Raw genomic sequence first — 12,637 nt, 5'->3', positions numbered from 1 at the left:
AAACGGGAACCCTCTTGCACTGTTGGTGGGAATGCAAATTGGTGCAGCCGCTCTGGAAAACAGTGTGGAGGTTCCTCAGAAAATTAAAAATAGACCTACCCTATGACCCAGCAATAGCACTGCTAGGAATTTATCCAAGGGACACAGGAGTACTGATGCATAGGGGCACTTGTACCCCAATGTTCATAGCAGCACTCTCAACAATAGCCAAATTATGGAAAGAGCCTAAATGTCCATCAACTGATGATAAAGAAATTGTGGTTTATATACACAATGGAATACTACGTGGCAATGAGAAAAAATGAAATATGGCCTTTTGTAGCAACGTGGATGGAACTGGAGAGTGTGATGCTAAGTGAAATAAGCCATACAGAGAAAGACAGATACCATATGGTTTCACTCTTACGTGGATCCTGAGAAACTTAACAGGAACCCATGGGGGAGGGGAAGGAAAAAAAAAAAAAAAAGAGGTTAGAGTGGGAGAGAGCCAAAGCATAAGAGACTGTTGAGAACTGAGAACAAACTAAGGGTTGATGGGGGGTGGGAGGGAGGAGAGGGTGGGTGATGGGTATTGAGGAGGGCACCTTTTGGGATGAGCACTGGGTGTTGTATGGAAACCAATTTGACAATAAATTTCATATATAAAGAAAAAAAAAAAAAAGAAACCTTGCTGCCTTGCTCTACACCCTTTCATTTGTCTGTGTCTCAGTTTCTCCATCTGTACAATGGAGAAGCTAATAATATTATTTACCTGTTAGAATTTTTCTGAGCATTAAATGGGCAAATATATGCCAGTCGCTTAGAGCAATGCCTAGCAAGCAGTAAGCTCTCCACAAACCTCAGCGGTTATCTATAATCAAATTCACTGGTGTCTTACTTGAGAATGATTGTACCTTGGGCTGTGTGATGTGGTTGTCTAGGCCATTGAATGGAGAGATTTTATAGTTCCAGAGACTGTTTGTGCCACCTGTTTAAAAGTATAAACTAGACATTCAAATTAGAAAATCTGGCAACCCTGGCAGTGAAATCAGCTGGAACACGTGTCCGAGAGTGCCTACAGTGTGTCCAGCCCTGCACTGAGCACCATGGAAACTGACCAAACACCGATGTCCATGTGTCTTCCTTGTCTTCTGGGAATTTATTACTTGGTCTTTTAATCAGAACTTGGCTTATGCCGTTACACATGCTTTTTAAAAAATTACAGGAAGGAAGTGCTGCACAAGGTCAGACAGCATAGTGATGTGAACGTGGTATGAAGTCTTTAGCGGTTTAGGGGGCATGAAGGATGCATTTGAAATGGGATTGGAGGCACCTGGAAAGGCTTCCTGAAAGAGAGGGGCTCTGAAAGATTAGCAGGCTTTGGAGAGACAGATATGAGAAGGAAATGGTTCCCGGCAGGAAACACGAGGCTACTGAAGACCCAGGGACAGGCAGGGGTGTTGTGTGTGTGGTAGTCGGAGTGGTGGTGGTGGCTGAGCTGGTGCTGCGGGATGCATGGCCCCAGCAGAGAGAAGGTGAGCAGCTCAGGTGGGACAGCACCTTGTCGTTGGGGCTGAAACTGCAGGGAAGAGAGGGGCTGAAGGAAAAATGGGGATGATTTTGAATGCCAGGTGCTACTATTGCTTTATGAACAGTGGAGGCTCAGAAGATTTTTGAGATACCCCTTAAGGCACTGTTTATAAGCCACTTTATTCTTTTTTTTTAATGCTATTTATAGCATGCTATTTTATATAAATAAGTATATTTTTGAGAGAGAAAGAGTGTGAGCAGGCGAGGGCAGAGAGAGGGGGAGACACAGAATCCGAAGCAGGCTCCAGGCCCTGAGCTGTGGGCACAGACCCTGACCCAGGGCTCAAACTCACGAACCGTGAGATCGTGACCTGAGTTGAAGTTGAACGCTCAACCAATGGAGCCTCCCAGGCGCCCCAACCACTTTATTCTTTTTAAAGTACTTTACATACTTCAGTTCTTTTAGTGCTTAGAGTGAGACAGTGCAATAGGAAAGCAGCCATTATTTGTCGCATATCTGCCCAGCCATGTCACCCATGTTGCAAATAAAGCCAAAAAGCAAGATATTGTCCTGTTCACACCCAGATAAGGATTAGGAGGAAAGGGACTGGATGACGTGGACCACCTGTGGACCACTTTGCAAAGTTACTTGTCTGGAAACAGAATTTGCCTTTGTTTCGAACTGGGTCAAATGTTTAAATAGGAATGATGTTCTTATTCATAAAGTATATCTATATTGTCACAGTACCTTTAAATATACCCATCATTTTATCATTTAAGCCATAAGACAAAATCAAACATGTGCACTGTGTTCTTAAGTCAGCAAAATATCATTAGATCATTTAATCATTTGATCTTCCCAATAACCGACAGGTAGATTGGTTAAAACATGCTTTGTATTTCTATGGTGAGGAAAGGTACACTCCGAGGACCAGTGGCCAGTCCAAGATGGCACAGTTAGCAAGTAATGGGCTAAAAATTAAATAAAGAGCTTGAACTCTCGATTATTTCAAAGCTTTCATGCTCCATCATATTTTTGTTATTTTTATTGAAGAATGACTGATGTACAATACTGTATTCATTTCAGGTGTACAACATAATGATTTGATATTTACATACATTACATTCTTTTGCTAGCTATTTCTGCTTAATTCAATTCCATCATTTGACAGTAAACTTCTGTAGACTAAAGGTTATTTTCAACTGTTATTAGAATTCTTCCTTTCCTAATTATTCGAGGCCTGTGGGCAGGTGCCAACATGGAAGACTACAAGTGGCTCATCTGATACAGGAGCTGGCTCTCCGCATGGTGCCCAAACTGGTTAGTAGCATTAAGGGACTCTGCCAGCTGAGTTGGCTATGAGACATGTTGCAATTTGTTGAGTCTTTGGCCCGCATTCCTCTCTTCCCATCATGCACTCCCTTCACTCCTAGGCTGGAGAAGCAGAGAGAGTCTGACACTGGAGCTCTACCTCTTCTGGCTGAATACCCATCTGCGTCAAACTGGTGTTGGCTTTGGCGCCTGGGTGGCTGGACTTAAGACCATCCTCAGGCAGCTGAGATGGTTTCTTTCTGATGGTTTCTTGACCTGTGAAGCCAGAATGAGGTTATTTTTGCTTAGAGACCTCAAAATTTCAATGGGGAGTTTGGTTTTGGACATTTTCTAAAGCCCTACTCAGTTCTTAAGAAATGAAAAAGTTAAATCATTTTCAAAGAAGTGGCTTTGCAGGTTGACATGTCAGCTTATGGGCCTACAGCTGAGCTCATGCTGTCCAGGGCATACTTGTCTAAATGACACAGGGAAACCAGTCATTGCCCTGTTGTTTTGCAATATCGAAAAGGCAACCCTCCCACGGGGCGGGTGTAAATCCTGGCACACATACAAAAATGTTGAGAAACATTTGCAATCTCTTTAGAACCTTATAAAGTTAACAGCTTACCATGAGAAGATACTGCTAGAATGGGTCATCTAAATCAAGCTGAAAGGAGTAACTGAGATTAACTAGTGTGATGGGTAAAGCCCTATTCTGATAGGGTACTGACCTATTCGTTCCATGGGATATTCCTATGTGTTCCAAAGAGCAGTATTCTCTGAAATTATTGCCAGTTAACACTCAAAAGAAGTTTTGTTGAGCGATGGATGGATGCCCAGTGCATTCATCACCAGGGCTTTATTGAAAACTTTCCCTTTGCCTGGAAGGCCCATTACCCAACACATTTGTTCTTACATTCAGTCAAGAAACATTATAAGGACCTTCTAGGTGCCAAGTACTGTACTCCAAATATCACAGATATGAGTAGATCAGGGTTCACACGTTCAAGGAATTTGTAATCTAGTAGGGAAGACAGATAAGTGACAAGTTGAAACAGAAGGTGCAAAATACAAACACAGTGTTTATTGAGGGGGGAAATAGCCCAGCACTGCAAGTCTAGGAGAGGGTCTAACAGTTCAAACAAGCAAACAAATAAACAAACAAATAAGCAGGAAATCAACTAGAATTCAATTCAGGAGTTACTGAATAAAATGATAAAAGTAATAAACACTACAACTTATTAAGTATCCCTTAAATTCAATGTCTTTTACATACTTCATCTCAAATATCACATTTTATAATACCCATTTTCCAAATTAGGAAACCTTGGCTCAAAAACTTGCTCAAGCCCTTACAACAAATGATTGGAAGGACTGGGGTTAAGATATAGCTGCCACTAAAGTTACTACATACCATGTAAATACAAAATTGGTTCCTAATTCATGTATCAATTCTCTACGACTACCTGCTCCTTTGATATCCCACTATCTCTCTATCTCATTCCCATCTAATTCACTCATCACTTCAGGGAACTCTCTCGACACACCATGCCTGCTTTTAATTTTCACTGTCGCATTTGTCTTCATATAATATATAATATACTATATTCATCATTTCTAAGATTCCCCTTTATTCGTGTTTTTGTATCTTTAAAGTTATTCATCGAAACATCAATAGCATGGCAAAGTTTGTAATGTCTTTTTCTTTGTTTAGACATAAAAATGACAGTGCATCAAGTTGATGTCATATGCAGTATTGTGCTTATGTTATATTGCTTATTTTCTACCTTCCTCCAGCAGAATATAAGCTCTAAGAGGGCAGGACACTTGTCTGCCTTGTTCATCTTTGTACTCCCATCTCATGGAATGTTGTTGAATAAATTAATGACCAATTAGATAGTGAGTGTCTTTATGTATCAGTAGCTGTGTGAGGCACTGAATATACAGTGGGGAATAAAGTAGACATGGCCTTTACCCTTCTGGAGGAGATTCAAGTGAAAGAAACAAACAAAGACATAAATAAATGTGAGGTGGGGAGTTGAGAGAAGTGAAAATGTTAAAGGTGCTTGGAGAGAAAATATGGGGTGCTTTCCAAATTTAGACTGGGAAGCCAGAGAGGCCCTCTCCAAGCTGATGTCAGAAGAGTGAAGGCAATAAATTCAAGAATCCAGACTACTGTGCTACCTGACATATATAATAGCCAATCTTGACCATCAGAGTCCAAAATATTTTTTCCCCTCTCGAAACAATGGATGGCACTTACTGTCTCTGTATGCACTTGTAGTTACATTTTCGCAGGTATCCTTTCTGTTCATCTAGATTACAAATGTATCCAGCTTCTGGTAGAATAGAAAGAACGCTGGATTAAGAGACTGTAGGCCTAAGTGGTAGTTCTGGCTTTGCTCCTACTTTACATACTGGAGAAGTTGTGTAAACTCTCCAGATCTCAGTACCTGTAAAATTAAGAGTTTACATTAGAGGATCTCTAAAGTGTTACTGAGCTTTAACATTTAAGTTCTTTAATTATTGGTCCGTTTTAACAGAGTTATTGAGGAGCTACTGTGCTAGGCTCCTAACCTATCTGCAGGGCACTGGAGGAGTTGAGATGAAGGAAAGAAAAAAGGCACAATACATTCATTTAAGATATTTAGGACCTTGAGGAAGAGACTGGGACACTGATGACTTAAATATAATGCAGCATAGAATTTCCTCTGTTTCTGAACTTTAAACTACTATTATTGCCCTTCCAGGTGTGAGCAAAGTCCCCCTCTTAGTAAAGGAACTTAACTCGCCCGCCACCCACAGTTGGGGCAAGTGGTCATATCAACTAGACACTATTGCATTGGATTTGAGGGCTATTAGATGAGAGGTGGCTTTGAGAACCTAAGTTGTTTGTAGGAAAATAAGTGTCTGTATGCCAGGGTAACGGGAATCGAAACTAAAATTTGCTTTGTTCCACTAGGAAGAGGATGGGCGGGGGGAGTGCCAGGGGGGCGGTTGTCAAAGACGCTTTTGAGGGAAGTTTTGGAGGGCATTAATGTCTCAGTTGAGTTTTGAAGGAAGAATAATAATAAGGAGGTCTATTAGATGGCTGATCACCTTATATATTAGCCTTCAGTTGCAAAATAGACTACCCAATTAAAGATGGATTTGATAAGAAGTACAATAGTTATTCCACATAATATAAAATACAGAGGCAAGGGTTTAGTTCAATGGCTTAAAGTGTCATTGAAGTGCTTGCTTCAGCAGCACAGATATCAAAATTGGAATGATACAGAGAAGATTAGCATGGCCCCTGTACAAGGATGACACACAAATTCATGAAGTCTTCCATATTTAAAAAAAAATATATCATTGAAGTCTCAAGATCTTCCACCTTCTGTTCCATCTTCTTCAGAATATTGGGTTTTGTTCTTGAGCTTTTTGCCCTCGTGATTGCAAGATGGCAGCCAAGTCATTTGGCATAGTATTTTAAGCAATTGTACATAAAAAGGCTGAAAGGGACAACTGTTCTCCAAATCCTTTTTATTAAAGAGAAGAACTATGCTCTTCTTGCCTTGCTTCCTCCATTTCTCACCCCTGTCTCAGTAGAGTTCCCTTCGGATCCCAGTGGTCATGGCGGGCTGCATGTTCGTGCTCCAAATGCAAGGAAAGCTGGGGAAAAAAAATGTATATATATATATATATATATATATATATATATATACCTGTATATAAGTATATATTTATATAATTTAAATATATTTTATATATATACACATATATATAATATATATACATATATACATATATATATAATATATATACATATATACATATATATATAATATATATACATATATACATATATATATAATATATATACCTGTCATTTGCAGTCTCCATATGACATGGCAGATTCTGTCCGCTAGGAGGAGGTGTATGTGTGAAGCAGGGAGGTGATAAACGGTGTGGTTGCTGGGTCAGCCTTCAACATCATCTTCAAAACAGGAAAAGAAGGTGTGGGGAGTTATTAATGGATCTCATAGTCAGGTTCTGGCACAATCCTTTGCTTTCTGAATTATAGGCATTCAACTGATATTTGTTGATTGTAGGATCATTGTCATGGGAATGGAAAATCAATGTCAGGTCAGGCAAGTGAATAGTAAAATAGGTTATTCTTTCCAGTCCAAGACTGGATGAAAAAATTTTTAATTTTGTCACTCAAATGGGTAACTGTTGATATTTCTCCTGGGTGGGTAAACTAAAATATTAATTCAACATCAGGAGAGGTGGTGATGGTTTTACAAAACCATGTCTTATTTGGCAACAGTTATATAATCTAAAAGCAAATCAGGGACAAACCGGAGTTAAATGGAAAAAGACCAGATCCTAGGAAGTAAGAGTTTATGGAAAACACCATGTGTGAAGTTCTAATGAAAAAAACAGAGTGTAAGATGGCCCCAGGGCTATGGAAAAAATTTGGTACATCCTAATAAAGTACTTAGTGTCTGTTGATTACACATGGAAACTCACAACAAGGAAGAGGGCATGAAATTAGTCTATTTGAAAAAATTGACTATGTAAACAAGCAGCCATTAACATGTTTGAAAAACTTCCTTTGCCTTTCTCACAAGTACAAACAAAGCAGAAAGCCAAAAAGTTGTCTTCTGACTATAGCAACAACAAAAAAGAATACCACATAGAGACTGACAGAGACATGAGTCATCGTGTTAAAGGGGGGTGAATTATTTTAAATAATTCATATGAAGTAATGCAGAGAGACTTCAAAATTAGTATGAGCACGTTGTAGCACACTGATCCTTTGAAATGACTCCTCGCATTTCTTTTTAAGTCCGTTAAACCCTTGTGCAGAATAGCGAGAGCTTGCCTGGAGACTGCAAAGTATTAGAAATGAATAAAAGGTATGGAGTTATTTCCCACTGCTCTTTCTTGGAGGAGATGGCTCCATTTTTAAATGACTGAGGCTATTTGACTCTAACCACAATATACTTTCAGTGTTTTTTTCATCTGGAGTTTTATTATTTTGCTCCACTCCACCCTATCCTCTCATGAATACAAAGGCATGCCCTAACACCGGAAAAGGGGCCACACAGGACCATTGGCAGTTGCCTCCTCTTTAAACGTTTCTAATTTCATAGCGGTATGCTGTATACCATAGTGTGCTGTACCACATTTCTGCTGTAAAGTTTTCTTCCCACCTAGACTGGATTCACAATCGTTTTGGAGTTGTGGTATGCTTTTTGTTAGTCAGCTTTTTTTTTAAGTTTATTTATTTACTTTGAGAGAGAGAGAGAGAGAGAGGAGGGGCAGAGAGAGAGGGAGAGAGAGAATCCCAACAGCACCGAGGGGCTCGATCCCAGGAACCATGAGATCATGCTGAGCCGAAATCAAGAGACACTTAACCGACTAAGCCACCCAGGTGCCCCTGTTTATCAACTTTCTAACATCACTTAGATTTCCTAGATTCCTCCAGGTCGTTGGAGGTAACGATGTCATTTCTGCACTTCTTTGGGCATCTAACGAACCCTGGTGCAGCGGCTGTTCCTCAGGAGTCTGTGTCGAGTTACATAAGCAGCTTTTACGTACACATAGGTGTCTACTTGCCCTGGCACAGCAAATCAGAATCTCTAGGGCTACACTTGGCAAACATACCTGGAAATACTTCTTTGAATTATTCTGATGTAGAGGTCTGGTTTGAATTATTAGTCTCTTCAAATCGAATTTATCCTCAAAGAAAACAAAAAAGGCAAAAGAAACCAAAAGAAAAAAAAATGAAAAGAAATAGAAAGAAAAGCAAAACTTGCATAGCCACTTTCTTGCATCTGACTCCCATGACACCTAACCAGAGTGGCAGTCCTGGGAATTGGCATGGGATAAGGGCTAAGAGATCAACTCCCTGGATTCAAATTTCTGCTCTGCTGTGTGACCTGCATCAAATTAAGTAGCCACTCTATGCCTCAGTTTACTCATTTTACAATGAATATAACAATAATACTTGCAGTCATTTGGGGGCTAAATTATATATTACATATAAGACTAAAACTGATAAAGTATTTGCTGATAGACTAGCATAAAGTATTTGTTCAAACAGTGCCAGCTATTATTTCAGGCTGCTCAGAGGCTCAGACTTGAAGTTAATAGTACGTCTGATTTTAAAAAATGAAAAAACATGAATGATTGTAAATAAAGGTGTTTTGTTTGATAGATAGAACATTAAGAACCTGAGATACAAAGCGGGATTTTGTTTGGGGACCATGGTATTACAAATGTTGGGGCCATATTTTAATTAAGTAATTATCTTAGCATTGAGAATGCCAGAGTCCCTTTTAATGGCATTAATAAAACCCTAAGCTACCATAAAATGACATCTAGAAATTACTGGGTTGGATAATTAAGGATGGTGTTATTTCTTGCAGGCCCAGAGAACTTGGTCATTCATTTATTCACTCACTCAACAACAATTTATTGAGCTGCTAACATCTGCCAGACACTGTTAACAGTAAGCATATAACCCGTGCTATGCCTTTCTGAAGCTTTCTTCGGGACCCTGGGAATCAGAATGTGCAGGACAGAGACTACCCTTCAGGAGAAGGATGTTTGAACTGATGAATTCTTTTTTTTTTTTTTTAATTTTTAAGTTTATTTATTTTGAGAGGGACAGAGACAGTGCAAGTGGGGTAGGAGCAGAGATAGAGGGAGAGAGAGAGAATCCTAAGTAGGCTCCGCACTGCCGGCCCAGAGCCCAATGTGGGGCTCGAACCCACGAACCATGAGTTCAGGCCGAAACCAAGAGTCAGACCCTTAACCAACTGAACCACCCAGGCACCCCTGAACTGATGAATTCTGATGGTGGTTCACCTGATCCCCAGAGCTGTGCTGTTTCCATTCCTTCCAGAGGTATGGTTATTTGCTTTTCTTTTGATTTTTTGAGCCACTCAGGTCCTTATGATAAATTCCTTTATCTACGCAAGCTGGCAAGAGTGTTTTTATGGCCATTATGCCCACTCTGGTAAATTACCTAAAGAGTCACTTGATAGTGTCCTCTGATCATGTCCAAGTTTTGTGACAGTACTTTAGACCAATGATTTATTTTTAGTGAGCTCATTTTATTTCACGGAAACTGTCTGTAGGTCACTAGCCAACTGATGTTTTATCCTCAACAAGCTAAGTCCACATCCTAATCTCAGCATTTGGGAAATATTTTTGTCTATGTGGAAAGAAAAATGTGAGCCACAGATTGAATTTGCAATCTTCTGATGTCTGAGCTACTAGAATTTGTTATGGAAATAATAATTGTGTTGTAAATATGAATTTCATAATAATTTCCATGCGTATTATCTACCATCGGCAAATAAGGAAATTTGCTGTTGTTGGTTAGCTTTTAAAAATAGCCATGGACGAGATGCTGGCCGGCATGTGACGCCTTAAATAAGCAGCTATCACCCTGCTCAAGGAATAGTAAGTTCTTCCAGTAAAGAGAGAGGATAAATCAGAGAGCAGAGGCACCGCCTGCATGGGCACAGATCTATGAGGCTTTTATAGTGATTTCAAGCACAGACTCTGTCCGAGACACACACCCTTGTGACTTCACTGTCACTGCATATAGAACTTGCCAGATAATAGTAACATTCAACAGGTTGGTTAAATGATTGAAGTTGAGCTCAACTGTCTGATTTCCTTGATCAACTCAGTTAATCATGCTAAGCCTCAAGATCCTCAGTGGGATCCTTAACGTGGGACAAAAATAGTGTCTGTATTCTGGCTGAAAAGGTTTAAATGAACTAACACTCAGATGACAGTCATAGAGACATTATAAATATTGTCATTCTCTTCTCCTTGTAGGGAAGACTGAACTTTCTCATCTCTTTTAGAGTGCGAGTGACTGACTTTAGCCAATGAAATATGAGTACAACTGGCATTTGTTGCTTCTGGGAGAAGTCTTTAAGAGCCATTGTTGGGGCACCTGGGTGGCTCAGTCAGTTAAGCGTCCAACTTCGGCTCAGGTCATGATCTCGTGGCTGGTGAGTTCAAGCCCTGCATTGGGCTCTGGGCTGACAGCTCAGAACCTGGAGCCTGCTTCAGATTCTGTCTCTCTCTTTCTCTCTGCCCCTCCCCTGCTCATGCTCTGTCTCTGTCGCTCAAAAATAAGTAAACATTAAAAAAATAAAATAAAAATCTATTTAAAAAAGAGCCATTGTTAGATTCACAGTCTCATTGTCTGCTTCCAAGTAACATCAGCATTCCAGATGGTAGCCTCCCCATTCACTGGGGTCCTTAAGTGAGGGTAGTATGGTGCTGAGCCCCCAGCTCATCTGAAATAAGCCTTTGTTGTTTTATTTTTTTTTTATTTTTTCAATATATGAAATTTATTGTCAAATTGGTTTCCGTACGACACCCAGTGCTCATCCCAAAAGGTGCCCTCCTCAATACCCATGAAGCCTTTGTTGTTTTAAATCATTGATATGTTTGGGGACTATTTATATCTACCACACAAGCTAGTCTGGAACCAAATGTAAAGCCCTTAGTAACCTGTCAGTTTGGATGAGAAGCGAGGTCACAGGGGTGATTAGCTTGCTCATTTAACAAAAGTTTATTGATTATATCCTTTATGCCACACGTGATGAATTCCACGGTGAGGGCCAGATAGAGTCCTTATATCCATGAGCTTCTCGATTTTGCTGAGCCCACTCACTACCATTCGAAAACTGAGGAAAGCAATCAGAAAATTTCACATCCCTGTGGGAGAGGAAAAGCTATGAAAATGGGCTGGCCAAAACTCTTCATACATGGACGTAAGGGCAAATAATAGTTATGCCTGACTAAAATCTGATGCGTGTAAGGATGTAACCTGGTCGATATTGGTTCTGGGCATGCCTAAAGGTGCCACACTGCCTAGCCAATAGCACCATTATTGACTGATGCTTCTGCTCTGAGTTCCCTAACACAACATGTCACTATTGCACTTAGCAAAATGGCCCTCCTTTATAGAACTCATGCCTCATTCATCTGGAGGAACTCACATTCACCAAACCAAAATAAAACCAAATGTTTACCCTCCTGATCTACCACCCATCCACTCTGGGTGTGTTAGACCCACGTGAACTAGATTCTCAGGCTAGATTTCTTTAGAAGTTGAGAAGCAACAAATCAAAGGGCTGTTTACTTTGCTTCCTTTCTCGAAACAAATGGCATTTGGTGAAGCATGGTGATGATGGGTTTCCCATGGGTTCCTAAGCTCTGCGGTGTGGGGCTTCATTGCACTGAGGTGGGAAGGCAGAGATCCCTGTTGTACTTTTGCTGCCACATGAGAAGGAGTGTTGGTGGTGTTGGACTTTGAAACTCGAGACAGAACACCCTTTCATATTGAATCCAGCAGGGAGAAGCTTGGGCAGAGATGCCACAGCCCTGGCTGCTACCTAGCAGAGGGCTCTGGGGCTTCCAGGGTTTTTTCTTGGTACCACACAGAGACACAGAGGCAGGTGGTGGCCGTCTTCTTCTTCATGCCCAGGAGAACTCTGAAATGAGAGATGCGATTTTTCTGTACTCCTGATGCAGCGCTAGGCAGGATTGGTTATGTGGTGGGGGTGGGGGTGGGGGACAAACAAAATACATTGGATTGAGATTCATATTGCTTTAGTATAAATCCTGACCTTCCTGCTTATAAGATGTGTGATCTAGAGCAAATTGTTTGATGTCTCTGAGCCTCAGTTTTCTTACTGTAAAATAGTAATATCAACACCTATTTGATAGCTGGTGTTCAAAGAATTGAGTGAGATAGTATATGTTAAACATTTAGTAATGCTTGAAGCATAG

At 40.4% G+C, this 12,637-nt stretch overlaps 1 long non-coding RNA gene and 1 other non-coding gene across 2 annotated transcripts; one reads left to right on the top strand and one right to left on the bottom strand.

Annotated features, from left to right (window-relative positions):
* Nucleotides 1–5,941: 5,941 nt before the first annotated feature.
* Nucleotides 5,942–12,335, bottom strand: LOC147571876 (uncharacterized). The gene is made up of 3 exons (XR_015246822.1): nucleotides 11,922–12,335; nucleotides 6,687–6,800; nucleotides 5,942–6,475 (listed from the first exon to the last, which is right to left on the bottom strand). It is a non-coding gene; the product is annotated as an uncharacterized LOC147571876 (long non-coding RNA).
* Nucleotides 6,055–6,161, top strand: LOC112859816 (U6 spliceosomal RNA). Its single transcript, XR_003223549.1, has one exon. It is a non-coding gene; the product is annotated as a U6 spliceosomal RNA (small nuclear RNA).
* Nucleotides 12,336–12,637: the final 302 nt, after the last annotated feature.

Source organism: Puma concolor, chromosome F2, assembly GCF_028749965.1.
Source record: "Puma concolor isolate L17-30 chromosome F2, mPumCon1.1.hap2, whole genome shotgun sequence".
NCBI lineage: Eukaryota > Metazoa > Chordata > Mammalia > Carnivora > Felidae > Puma > Puma concolor.
The sequence above is the reverse complement of the archived record's forward strand: the minus strand, read 5'-3'. Positions and strand labels throughout refer to the sequence as shown.